Raw genomic sequence first — 12,665 nt, forward strand, 5'->3', positions numbered from 1 at the left:
TGACCTTTGCATTTCTCATTCTCAGCTACTTTTCCCTGCATAGATCACAAAGTTGGTACTTCAAAGCCTTATTTTCCTGACATGAATTTTAGGCTGACTTATTTTCAGCTGCTATGCTTTTTGCTAAACTCTCCTAAAAATCCCAAAACACACACACACAAATAAACAAAAAAACCACAAACAAACAAACCAAGAAATAAAACCAAAACCAACAACAGCAACAAAACACATTGAGATAATGTAGTAAGTATGAACAGAGCATTATATTTCTTTTATCAGATGGCTTTCACTCTTTACATTGTACAAATAAAATGACTTATGCAGGTAAGGATTATTCACAGCTTTCCACAGTTTAACATCTATGTTATAAACCATTTACCATTACAATCGCTCTTCACTTCCTAACCAGTTTTCCAAAACTTTCAACTTTCTACTGAAAGTTTCAGCACCTCTGTCTTTATGAAAGGTGACTTATATTTTAGAAAATCTAAGCAAAATCTCCTCAGCTGTTTTTAAGTTGCATAATATGGTTTATTGTCCTTCTGGTTTAACATAGATCTTTAGAAACACCTGTGCTTGTTTCCTATGCCAGGTATGGAGCAGAGAAATAAACTCTTCATGTGTAGGACCTGCATCTTCTACTGAAACGGTGGGAGATTCTACTTCTGAGCATGCTTGTTGTTATTCACCTTGATGTATCTGTAGGACAGCTTACTGGAATCCTATCACCTTGTCACTACTCACTGATAGTCAACAAGTCTGGACCAAGCAGGAATTCATAAGACAACCCATTCTAGTCAAAATGTTTCTGAGATGTTTATAATTTAATTAAATATGTAGGCATCCTTGAAATATTCAGAATATATCCATTCTGCAAAGACACCAGGGTGTGGGATACTAAAAGCAATGAAATACATTAAGCCTGGAGCTCTAAATTTCTCTCACTGAAAGACATTCACCTAGGAGCAAGATTGACCTCTGCATTTTATTGTTTGTTATTGTTAATATGGCAACAGGCTGATGTGGCCATTGGTGAATGACAACAATTACTATTTCCATGCGATACTACATATATAGCAGCTAGTTCTGTGCTAGCTCAAGAGAATACAAAAAGAAAATTTAAAAAAAAAAAAAGAAGAATTATAGTTTACTGGTTTGAGAGGTTCTCCAGCAAGTTTAGCTACATGGTGTTACAAAAATCAAACTTTAATGAAAGAAAGAAAAAACGCATTTCTATTTTTTTCTATGAAAAAATAGTATCTGGTTATATTATAGCAATTCTTTTAGCACTAGGAAGTTTAATTTGAAGTGAAGTCTTCTGAAGGCAAAAAAAAAAAGCCTTTTTTTTTTTATTTGGCACTTTGGCTCTGTGTATAGGTATCTGCAGACATAAGTTTTTAAGTTTTGTCTAGGCATCATATTGCCTGATGACACATGGTCCTATAGCTAAGATTCATAGGAACTGACCAGAATAATAAAGATATGTTTTAAGGGTATTTTATCATCCATCTTCTTTAGACATATTCGGAAATCTTCGTTACAGGTAATGACCTTAGGCATAGCGTCTTAAACCAAACTCAAGCATAAGCAAAGTTTCTGACAATGACTTTTTTAAAAGTGTTCTTCTTTCTTAGAAATAAATTAGCTTAATGACTGGGAAACAAATACAAAAAAGAAAACAAGAAAGAAGGAGGTATCTTCAAGAGACACAGTCTTTTCTTGTTAAAAGAATTTCAAAATTATTTTAAATTATTCAATGGAATAGGAATGAGTAATATTTAAGATGAATTTTTTAAACAGTGTATCGATTTTTTTTTCCTTACCAAATATATTTTTTCAATAAAGAGCTTTCAGGCAATGCTTTGAAATGCAGGTTATTTTTTTCTCTTTAATAATTGAGTTTTAAAATGCCTCCATTCACCTTTTCCTTTCAGCACCTACTTTTCCAGCTTGGTCAACTGTTGCTGTGTGGCATGGTCTGCAGAGAACTGATAACACATTTCTTCTGCCTGAAGCCTGTCAAAGCAGCAGGGAGAAGTTCAGCCATAACCTCACACCAGGCTATCCTGTGAGCAGCAGGGGCACTGAAACTACTGAGGAAATTAAATGCTCTGAAGCTGTGATTGACATCTCGAGGGAACATATTTTCAGAAGTACTGAAAAGTACTGTTCAAAAGTATCCCAATCTTTACTAAGCTTAAGCCTCATCTAAGGAATTTTCATGTTTTGTTTTGTTTTGTTTTTTAAATAGCTTATATTTCTGTCTCAATAAGATTTACTGTAATGTTCCGCTCCAGCACACATACATACATATTTAACTTCCTGAATATGCAGTTCAGCTGAATTCAGATTGATAGTGACTCATGCACATGTTAAGTTAGGTCTTACTGGTTCCAGGGCCCAGGGCTGCATTTTGAACTTAGCAAAATAAGCATGAAGGAAAGAGGGAGGAGAAGATTGAAAGTTATAGGAGTATCACTGTTATTGCTTGAAGGCATTTGATCCAACACTAACATTTTTGTCTTGCCAGAATTTCCAATATTTCATCTTCTGTTTACATCTTCAATCAAAGTTGAAATCAATATATCAGACTACACTATTCTTATTTGCACTGATTTGCTTTGAAATGTTTCACTTACATATTTCATGGTTAAAAAAAATATCAAATGAAAAAAATGCTTTTTTCATACAAAAATATTGCTCTGAGATAAACCTCATTAAACAGAGTACTAAATGGCTTGGTGTTGTATTTTTTATAACAGTCACATCATATTTGCTCCTCTAACTGGAGATTTGAAATTTATATATACAAACAAAGAAATGAGATAGAGAATAGCTATGGACATGGTAGAAGAGAAAATTATTTTCAAATAAATCACTATTATTTTTCAGACAATGGGACAGTTTAGAAAGAGGAAGACTTTACACTTTTAAGGTAACTGATAAATCAGAGTGAAGTCTCCCATTTCCTCTGGTGTGCTTATTTTGTATTCATTCTTTACCAGCCCCACCATCCAAACTTTTATTGAGGAGACATCTGAATTCCTGACTCATGTGCAGATAAAGAGGGAAATGCCTATATTCTTGAAACAATTGAAAGAGTCTTCTTCAGGCTGAGAAGCATTACAGTTGTATACCTATAGAATATATATTTAATTGAAAATGCAGATTGTGGCTATTGCACTGTGTCTTAATGGACAAGAATATTGGCAAGCTGCTCCTGGTGTTGGAGCTGGTGTAAAACTATTACCCGTGGGTCAGGCTGACTTCAAAGGGAAATCACCTCATTAAGATAATTGTTGGAAACGTCTCCCGAGGTGCTAGCAGTGTTTCATTCCTTCCAGTTGCTAAATAAAACAGCTTGTTTGCTCACACAATTAGTATTGTCTCTGCAAGGGAAAGGAACAGGATTTTAAAAGAAATCTTAAGAAGATAGAAGTAAAACCGTATATAAAACCTGTAAAAGTGAGTACTTATGGATTTTACTGACCTGCAACAGGAGATTTAGGAGTTAAATAGTTTATTGTATATTGTATATTTATTTTTGTTAAGGATATTGCACACACAAAATTATCAAAATGGTATGAATTGTTAACTTACTTTCCAGTTTTTCAATCATGTCATAATTCCATTAAAATAGTTTCTTTCCAACTTGTTAAAAATTTTCATTTTACAACGTCTCTGTGTTGTAGTTTATTTGATTTTGCTCCTTCTGAGCATTACAGAGATCCACAAGCTAGGATTCAAAGTACTTTTATCCAGCCACTTAAACTGAGGTGACTAATACCATCTAACCTGGAACCTCCATGGATAGACCGTGGTTCACTATCTCCTATCACAGCAAAGGACCTCCAACAAGATATCTGGTTTAAATTGCTGTATTTTATGGCACGTCAGGAAATCTCTATTTCTTAACAGGATAGTCCTTGGATCCTTTCCTACAAATAAGTGGGTTGGATGCAAACCATCTTCCAATCTTTAAACCTTTCCAAAGCTATAGTTAAAGAGCTGTCACAGGAAGCAATCCATCACCCAAGCTGAAACTGAGAGGATACATCTTCATAGCTGAGAAATCATCCTACCTCTTCACTTAGGAAAAGCTGCAGACTAAGTATCCAAGTGATTCAGCATTTGTATATTCAAGGATGATTCTACCTCTAGCTTTCCTCTGGAACACGTTAAATACTAGGCTGGCCTTCTGTCCTCAACCATATCTCCAAGAAAATACAAATCTGTTCACAGTACTTGTATTAAGCCACCTATGAAATTATTATTCCCTTTTTTTAAATCAGGGTAGTAGTTTTCTCTTCGCACATTAGTATTCTTTGAGAAGATAAATAGCATATTGACTATCTGATGGGATCCCAGTACAAATGCATGTAAGATAAGAATTAAAAAAAAAAATTACAAACACTTCCTTAAACTTAGATATTTCTGTGTTGATTCCTTCAAAAATTAACTTAGGGAAATAATAAAATCAGGGATCTAAGATCATAGAATTTGCTTGTCCTGTAGATTTTTACAACTGCTTTTTCCGCTTTTTAATTTCTTAATCTAGTTAATAGCAAATGAGAAGATATGCATATATCTCCAAATTTTTAGAACGTAGCTGTGCTTAACCTGGAGGCTGCACTAAAGATGTCTTCATTTTATTTCAGAGAAGCAAAATAATTTTGTTATGTAAAATCTACTTGTTAGATAATATATTAGCTAAGTGAAAGAAAAAAAGTGAATGACTTCGTTCTTTGTTGCAGTTATATCGATCTCAATTTGCGTGCACAACAGTCAACATAAGTCAAAATAAAACTGTTGCCAGAATTTCCAAAGGGGGTAATATCTTGTCTGCATGGAGGTCAATGTCAAATCTGACTTAGTAATGGCAACAGTTCACCTAAATCCTTCAATCCACGGCTTGGACATCTGGCTGTTTTCTTTTAAGAAAATCCTACATATTCATCATCATTATTTAGTTAACTAAACTGCTATCACTCCTTCTGGAAGAGAGTCCCAGTATTCTTTCCCATGTTTGCTAGAAAGGCTTGCAGCACAAGACAATACTGGCTTTAAAATGACTAAAGAAAATTAGTTGTTTCAAGTTTGGGATGTCAATATTCAAGGCCTCTTTTTCCAGAAATGTAAATTCTGAGAATGAGGCTTCAAGGGGCAACTAAGATGTGAGCAGAATGAATTGTGAGAGTGAAGAGAGGACAAAAAAAAAAGTAGACTTTTGTTTTCCTTAGTTCAGGAATGTACGACTTCTTTCCCCTCTTCCTGGCAGTGTTATTCCCTGTCTCATAAACAAGCGCCTGTCAAACCAGGAGTTCCCCATCAAGTACTCACTCCAGTAAAACTACTGTCAGATGAAGATGACTGGGAATGCTACCAAAGCTAATTTCATTGCAGCAGTTCCCTGTACAGACAGTAATGGGATTTCTATATTATAGTGAGGCAAATGAAAAAGAACGAGGCTTCAAAGACACCAATTAAGACTTTCACCACTTGGTAGCACAGGCAACTGATGCTGTGAAATCAGTCCCCTTACTTGTCTCCTTACAGTGTGGACAAATTTCTTGTTTTATTTAAATATGTGTAGATGTGCTCTTATGATTTAGTACGTTTTTAGTACATCAGGCACTTTGATGAAATTGATGAAATTACATTGAATAACATTAGGATAGTATAGTGTAGTGTAACACAATTAAGGCATTATAAGAATGTACCATGGGAGTGATAGTAAAAAGAAGTGATTTAATATAAATGAACAAAAGTTCATTTCTAAAATGCAGGAAAAAAAAGAAAATAAATCTGAGAAAATTAATAAGGAAGTAGTTGGATGATATTGAGTAGTTTTTAAGATCTACTTTCACAAAGATGAGAGGTTCACTTCCTCTTGGTAATCTTATTCTCCCAAGCAGAAGAAATCATTAGTATGAAAGGGATAAGAGGCTATTTTTTTTTCCTTTTTAAGAGTTTAGCCACTGTCATACAGGTGCACAGAGACTATAGTACTAAATGAAAGGTAATTGTTCAGAAAACTGAGTCTTGTAAAGGCACTGATATCTAATCTATGTGCAATTGTAGGTCACACTTCACTACAGCAGAGTTTTGACTACTTTGTGGCCAGCTAGAAAAGCAATATCTAATGTTACAGCTGTAACACTGGGATAAATCTCATCCATCTTAGACATCTATGGGAACACTCATACCATTATAATATTTTAGTTTGGATCATTAGCCATCATTTGAACCAAATCTCCCAGACAAAACAAGACTTTATCAGAATCTTATGAAGCTATATATTCATGATGAGTTTAAGAACACAGATACTTTGACAGGAAGTAAAATAAATAATTTACTAAAATTCATCATTCTTGAAAAGTAGAAATGTTGTGGTCAGCAGAAGATTACTAACAAAAATATCTGAATACTTTAGAGAGTGGGATCATAACTAGAGATACCGAATATGTTATATGGGTAGCACATATGAACTACATATGAAAACACCACATTGTCCATATAAATTATATGTATCATAAATAGTCAGTGTCCCTGAATATAAATGTTTAACTAATTTAATTGATCTTTTTCAATCTTTAATAGTTCTATTTTACAAAAACATATGAACTGATGAAAGAGTTTATCATTATGTAAGTCATTATCTGAAAAAATTTAGAGTAGTCAGTGAACTCCATTAGTTCATTGACAAAACTGAGGGCCACAAAAATTTTAAACTTTGAAGGACAGTTAAAATCTCTAGCCGGTCAAATGTTTTTTTCATTTTGAGTCTTTTCTAGAACTGATGAATAGCATGACCTCTGCATTTCCTGGGCTAATTATTGTAGATGTAAATTATACGTGTGGATTCTGTAATGAGCCTCTCTAACCTCCAGCACTCCTGGTGGATGTGATCTTGGTGTCCAGATCAGCTCTACTCTTACATTTCTCAGCAATGAGACATCCAGACCACTCCTAGTTATACATATCATGCTGCAGACCACTATGACTTTGTGTCCGTGAGCAGCAAGAACAGGCTGCTCCTGGAGTTGGCAAAAAGGCAGGGACAGTGACCACCCTGACCAGGGCACAGCACCCAAGCAAGACCAGGTTGATGAAAACCTAGCAGGTGCCCAGGTTTGAGCCTAAATGGATCTCTGGAGCAATGGGCAGATTGGTGCTTGGGTATGGGTCTAGGTGAGACTGATCAGGCAGGTCCACTTGCGCCAATCAACAATTTTCATGTATGCAAGAGAAGTTTCTTTGGCTCTTACTGTACAATTAAAAATATGGGAATATGCTGGATGAACAGGAAAACTCACAGACTGCCATTGCTGTGAGCGTACCAATAGGTCCTGACTGGCATCACCCAGGATGTCCCCACAGGTTTCTGCACATTGGTCTGGGGTCTCTGTTTTAGTTCAGGCTGGGCTCCTCAACTGCGCCTCAGCTGTGTTTCAGAGGTACTTGTCCTTGGCCCTGTCTCTGCTGGTCTGACTTACTGGACAGTCTTCTAGGATTGATCACAGACCTGGGATATAGGTAACCTTGTCTCCAGTCCTGTTTCAGGCCTGTCTGCTTTTATTCTTGCCTGGGTTGCCTGGATGGGACCTGACTTATCTATCATTCATCCTGTGACCACTGAGGGAGGCTGTGCTTATCACTGCTCTGGCCCTGTTTGGGTGCTATGACCCCTTGGAGAGGACACAGCCTGCCCTGGGGCCACTGTCAGCTCCCAGCTCATCCCCCTCATGGAGCAGCTACTGCTGCTTCTTCACGGGAGCACTGGCAACAGGTGCAGAATAAATGCATGAGCCTGCATTTAGGCAGAGGTGGAGCAAGACATTCATATTCATGCAAATGTGATCTATTTATACAGATGCAAATTTAACAAGCAAGTTCTATAGCAATTCAAAAGACTCAAATGCAAACTGGAAGAGTTTGTTTAGTTCTGTTATGTATGTATGCCACAAAATCAAAGAATCACAGAATGTTAGGGATTGGAAGGGACCTCAAAAGATCATCTAGTCCAATCCCCCTGCCAGAGCAGGGGGATTTTTGAATTTATATTTTTTAATTTATATTTTTGAATTTAAAATCAGATACCACTTTCTATTTCCTTGTATGAATCAACTGTTGCCAATGCTTCTGTATGTAGTCATCCACAAATCCCCATTTTAGTCAGAAGTATCATCCCTGGACAGTCTGTGTCTAGAGAGGATATGGATGGCTTCAGGGCTCAGATCACACTTTGGTGTATGTACTATATAAAGAGAACATGGCTGGTTACCAGATTTTTTTTGTAGCAATGGCAAATCATTTATTATCATCAAAATTTCTGTTCAGTCATCCGCAGTGACTACATAGTAAATTTGTGGATATAATTTAATCTTCTTTCTTTTGCAGATGATATTTCTAAGAGGTTGTGGTTTTCCGCTAGCTGTTAACTTTTTGGAACTTTCCTTTAAAGTGAGTCTTAAATAAAACCTCTTCAGGTTGATGGATGTGATTTTACAGCCTAAAACCAGATGCTTTTCAGACAGTCCGGTTTTAAGTTTGCAACCAGTGCTTGTTCATCATTCATTTTCCCTAGGGCCCTGTTCTGAAACTTGACTGAATACTATAGATAGCCACACCTCTCCAAGGTCAGAAGAGAATTTTCACATGATCCAGTACGCATCTATGATTTGAAAAATGCGTTTATTTTACCTTGGTATGTATCATAGACTTTTGTGCAATCTTATCTGCCCTTTTCCTTGCTAGTGTGGACTGTCAGCTGCATAGCCTACAGTGCTCTAGCATGGGCCTTGAAAATTTCATGACAAAGTCCTTGATCTGTCCTTGATAAGCTCTTTGGCAAATGTATTTAAGCTAGTGAACTGTTCAGATACTATTGCAAGTGGGTCTATATGGGAGATAGTAATTTGTTTCATATTTCCCAGTATATCTTCCCAAGCATACTGCTAAAAACCAATACAGACCTTTAAGGCTTTAAAGCAGGATCAGAGCAGTGTCTTCCACAACCACATACAAATCTAATAAGTGTACAAATAAATATTTCAAAGGAAATCAACTCATGTTAGAAAACCTCGACTTTTAACATTGGTGGAAAAGCTAATTTTTTCTTAACACCGCTTTTTTCCCTATTTACTTTCACCGCATGCCATTCCCTGTTCAGGCCCTCAGTCCTCTGTTTTAAGAGGAAGTTCCTCCAGCAGTAAAACCCCATAGCACATTCTTCTCATCCCGTTCCCTCTCAGGAGCACAGCTGGGCTTTCAGGTGCTCTCCTTGAGCAATATTGCACAACCTTCTTGTTTCACATGAGCTTGGTCGTATCTAACAAAGATGGGCATACCTTCATGTCAAATATTCTGCATTGTTGCTATAGGAAAATTAAACAGCTTTGTTTCACTTATTAAATTATAGTAGTGCTACAGTAGCATCAGTATTTCTCAGCCTTGTAGTTATTATGATCTTATCTCTTCCTATTGGTGATGTTATTAATACCATCTTCATCTTTCCTTTGTAGAATGACTTAATGCACAGTGCCCTTCTCTCTGTGCAATACAAAAATTATCTGCTTCAGCTGATTGATTGTGTTTGTTCACATTGAATACTTTGCTCTTTTTGTAATGGGATAGGCATGTTTATTTCAGAAAGAATAGGATGAGGGAAGTGTTGTGGTATTACTAGTATGTAAGACAACACATAATGGTTTGGATTTTATTTTTATTTGTTTATTTTGCTGAACCACCACTCAAATGGCACAAATATATAAAGGACAAAAGGACAGCAAATCCAAACAGTAGTTACCATAATTTAGTTAGTCACTTTAAAAACTCTATGCTTATGTTTAAAAACTAAATGCTTTTCTCTATAGAAAGCCTCAGAAAGCAGTAGTGAGAGTATTATAGATCACATGAGATGGCCTCTGCATGCAAAAAAGGATATATATATTTTTTTTTTTTTTTTTTTTTTTTTTATTCCTTATCTACCTTGTCTACTTGGGTAGAGTTCCTATCTGGAAAACAATAAGGCAAAGATGGCAAGGTGTGTGCGTGCAGCAGTGGAGGGGGAGTAGAGGCACCTTGAAAATGAAGAGGATAGGAGGACTGAAAGTATGAATGAGGGATAGCAACAGGGATAGCCTTCTGGGAACTCAGCTGTGCTGCCTGCATGGCTTCCTGAAGATCATCCCTGGTGCCAAATCAGGCTGTGGATCTGCAGTGGGCATCAGAAGGAGAGGTGATGATGACACTGTGTCATTGGTGCTTCTCTCTTTCGGAATTCCACCAGCTGCCTCTTGTCCTTTCTGGATCTTGTGAGTGCTAACCTGAACTTTCCACGTGATATGGATGTCAGTGCTAAAGGACAGGGATGGATGTGCCTTTTACATGGAGTAAAACAGTGAGATCTTAATGTCTGGATGGGCCAGAAGCAAAGTGATATCTCCTTGGAGTGAGTTCACCACTACCAGCAGTTTTCTGAGCATCCCAGGACATTGGTGTTCTTTTCTATTCAGTCCAAAATACTCTGCTAAACTTTAAGATGTCCTTTAAATTGAGGAAAAAGAGCGAGAAAGGAGAGGAGGGAGAGCAGAAATAAGAAAAGAAAAAAAAATAGGAATTTGCTAGTGACTGATATGTTTGGGGTTTTTTGTAGTTTTGGTTTTTTGTTTGATTTTTTGTTGTTGTTGTTGGGGTTTTTTTCAATTATGGGTAGATTTTATTATTGAGATTTACTATTCTGTCATCACAAGAACTTACACAAATTATAATAGAATGTAGGTGTGTATTAGATAAGAAGGAGAATTCATACTTAGTGGAAACTGAAATATGGCACGACTGGTTGCATTTAATATCTGTATTGCAGATTGATGAACAACAGGGATATTTAGGTTCAGATTTAAATCCAAGGTATGTTTAGTATAATTTAGTAGAACCAACAATCTTGGGTGTACTAAATACTACAGCTTATTTTAAAATATTATAAGAAATGGAATTTCACAATGTAGGCAGCACTTTCTTTATTACATGACTTATGGGTGGCACTGCATCAACACCATAGAACTTCAAAAGTGTTTCCAAAGTAAAGAATAAATCTTTTCCAGTCTGTGGTTCAGACAATAGTATTTATACAATAGAAGTAAAAACAATCAGAAAAGTGCGTTGTAAGAAGTCCTGTGCTCCTAACTAAATCTACGTTCTTCAGAATCAGCATTTTAACACTCCTAGCAATGCTATGAGGAGGACATACAGGAATAATTTGAACAGTTATAGAGAATCTAGGTAGCCACTCATCTTTTCATGTGCATCTAGAGGTAGAATATTGTTCTTTTCATCACAAATGTTGTCTCTTCTCACAAATACCTACATTGACCATGACAGGAAGTCAAGAGTAACTGTTAAATGTTTGTAGTTATAAATTAGGTGATTATCTGTAAACTATTTTGTAACCTAAATATTTCAATTGCAAATACTTACGTTAGGAAGCATTTTGTGATTAATTTGTTAAACAGTACTGTATTAATTGCTCTGCATGATGCCATAAAACAAGCAAGAAAAATTGTTCCCATTAGGGAACTGGAGGAAAAGCTTATTTATGATAGCTTGGTCAACACACCAATTCTATTTTCGAGAATGAGCTATCAGTTTTAGAAAAAGGCCAGCAAATTATAAGGTGCCATAGGCAAAACAAAGGTATGCTCCTTGTTAGTGTGGCAGGTGGGAAACAAACACTGGGAAAACATAAATATTGGTATGTGTTGTATGTGTTTCCTGACTCAGTTTATATGAGATTGTGTTCACTCAGTAAACTTTTAAAGAATTTCAGAGCTTTTTTTATTTCCTCCCCAATGAGGAACCTGATTTTTTTCAGTCTTTTTATTATATATATAGCATATACGTGAGATATCTTTTATATGTTTTACTACATATCTTTCAATGAAAGCTTTCTTTATGCATATCTATTCTATGTAGGCACACTATTTTCTCTTTTCCAAGGAAACAAATTCTCTTGAGATTTCCTATAGCCTTTGGAATGTAAAGGGCTATAAAATATCAAGTCAGAGCCCAGAGCTGGGCAACTTAAAAACACGTTACTTCCTCAAGAGTGGAGTGGAGCATCTGCCTTATGAGGAAAGGCTGAGGAAGCTGGGTCTCTTTAGCTTGGAGAAGAAGAGACTGAGAGGTGACCTCATTTATGTTTGTAAATATGTAAAGGGTGAGTGTCACGAGGATGGAGCCAGGCTCTTCTCGGTGACAACCAACAGTAAGACAAGGGGTAATGGGTTCAAGCTGGAACACAAGAGGTTCCACTTAAATTTGAGAAGAAACTTCTTCTCAGTGAGGGTAACGGAACACTGGAACAGGCTGCCCAGGAGGTTTGTGGAGTTTCCTTCTCTGGAGACATTCATAACCCACCTGGATGCCTTCCTGTGTAACCTTATCTAGGTGTTCCTGCAGGGGGATTGGACTAGGTGATCCTTTGAGGTCCCTTCCAATCATTCTGTGATTCTGTGATTCAAGAAGTTTTTGCACAATCTGTCTTGCTCTTAATTTATATATGTGTTTCCTGATTGCTTGACCTAGAACCATATGAGGTCACCTTACTACATTTATTTAAGGGTCCAGGTAATGTGTCTACAGAAGATGGTGCCTATCTAGTATAT

Source organism: Caloenas nicobarica, chromosome 3 (genome assembly GCF_036013445.1).
Source record: "Caloenas nicobarica isolate bCalNic1 chromosome 3, bCalNic1.hap1, whole genome shotgun sequence".
NCBI lineage: Eukaryota > Metazoa > Chordata > Aves > Columbiformes > Columbidae > Caloenas > Caloenas nicobarica.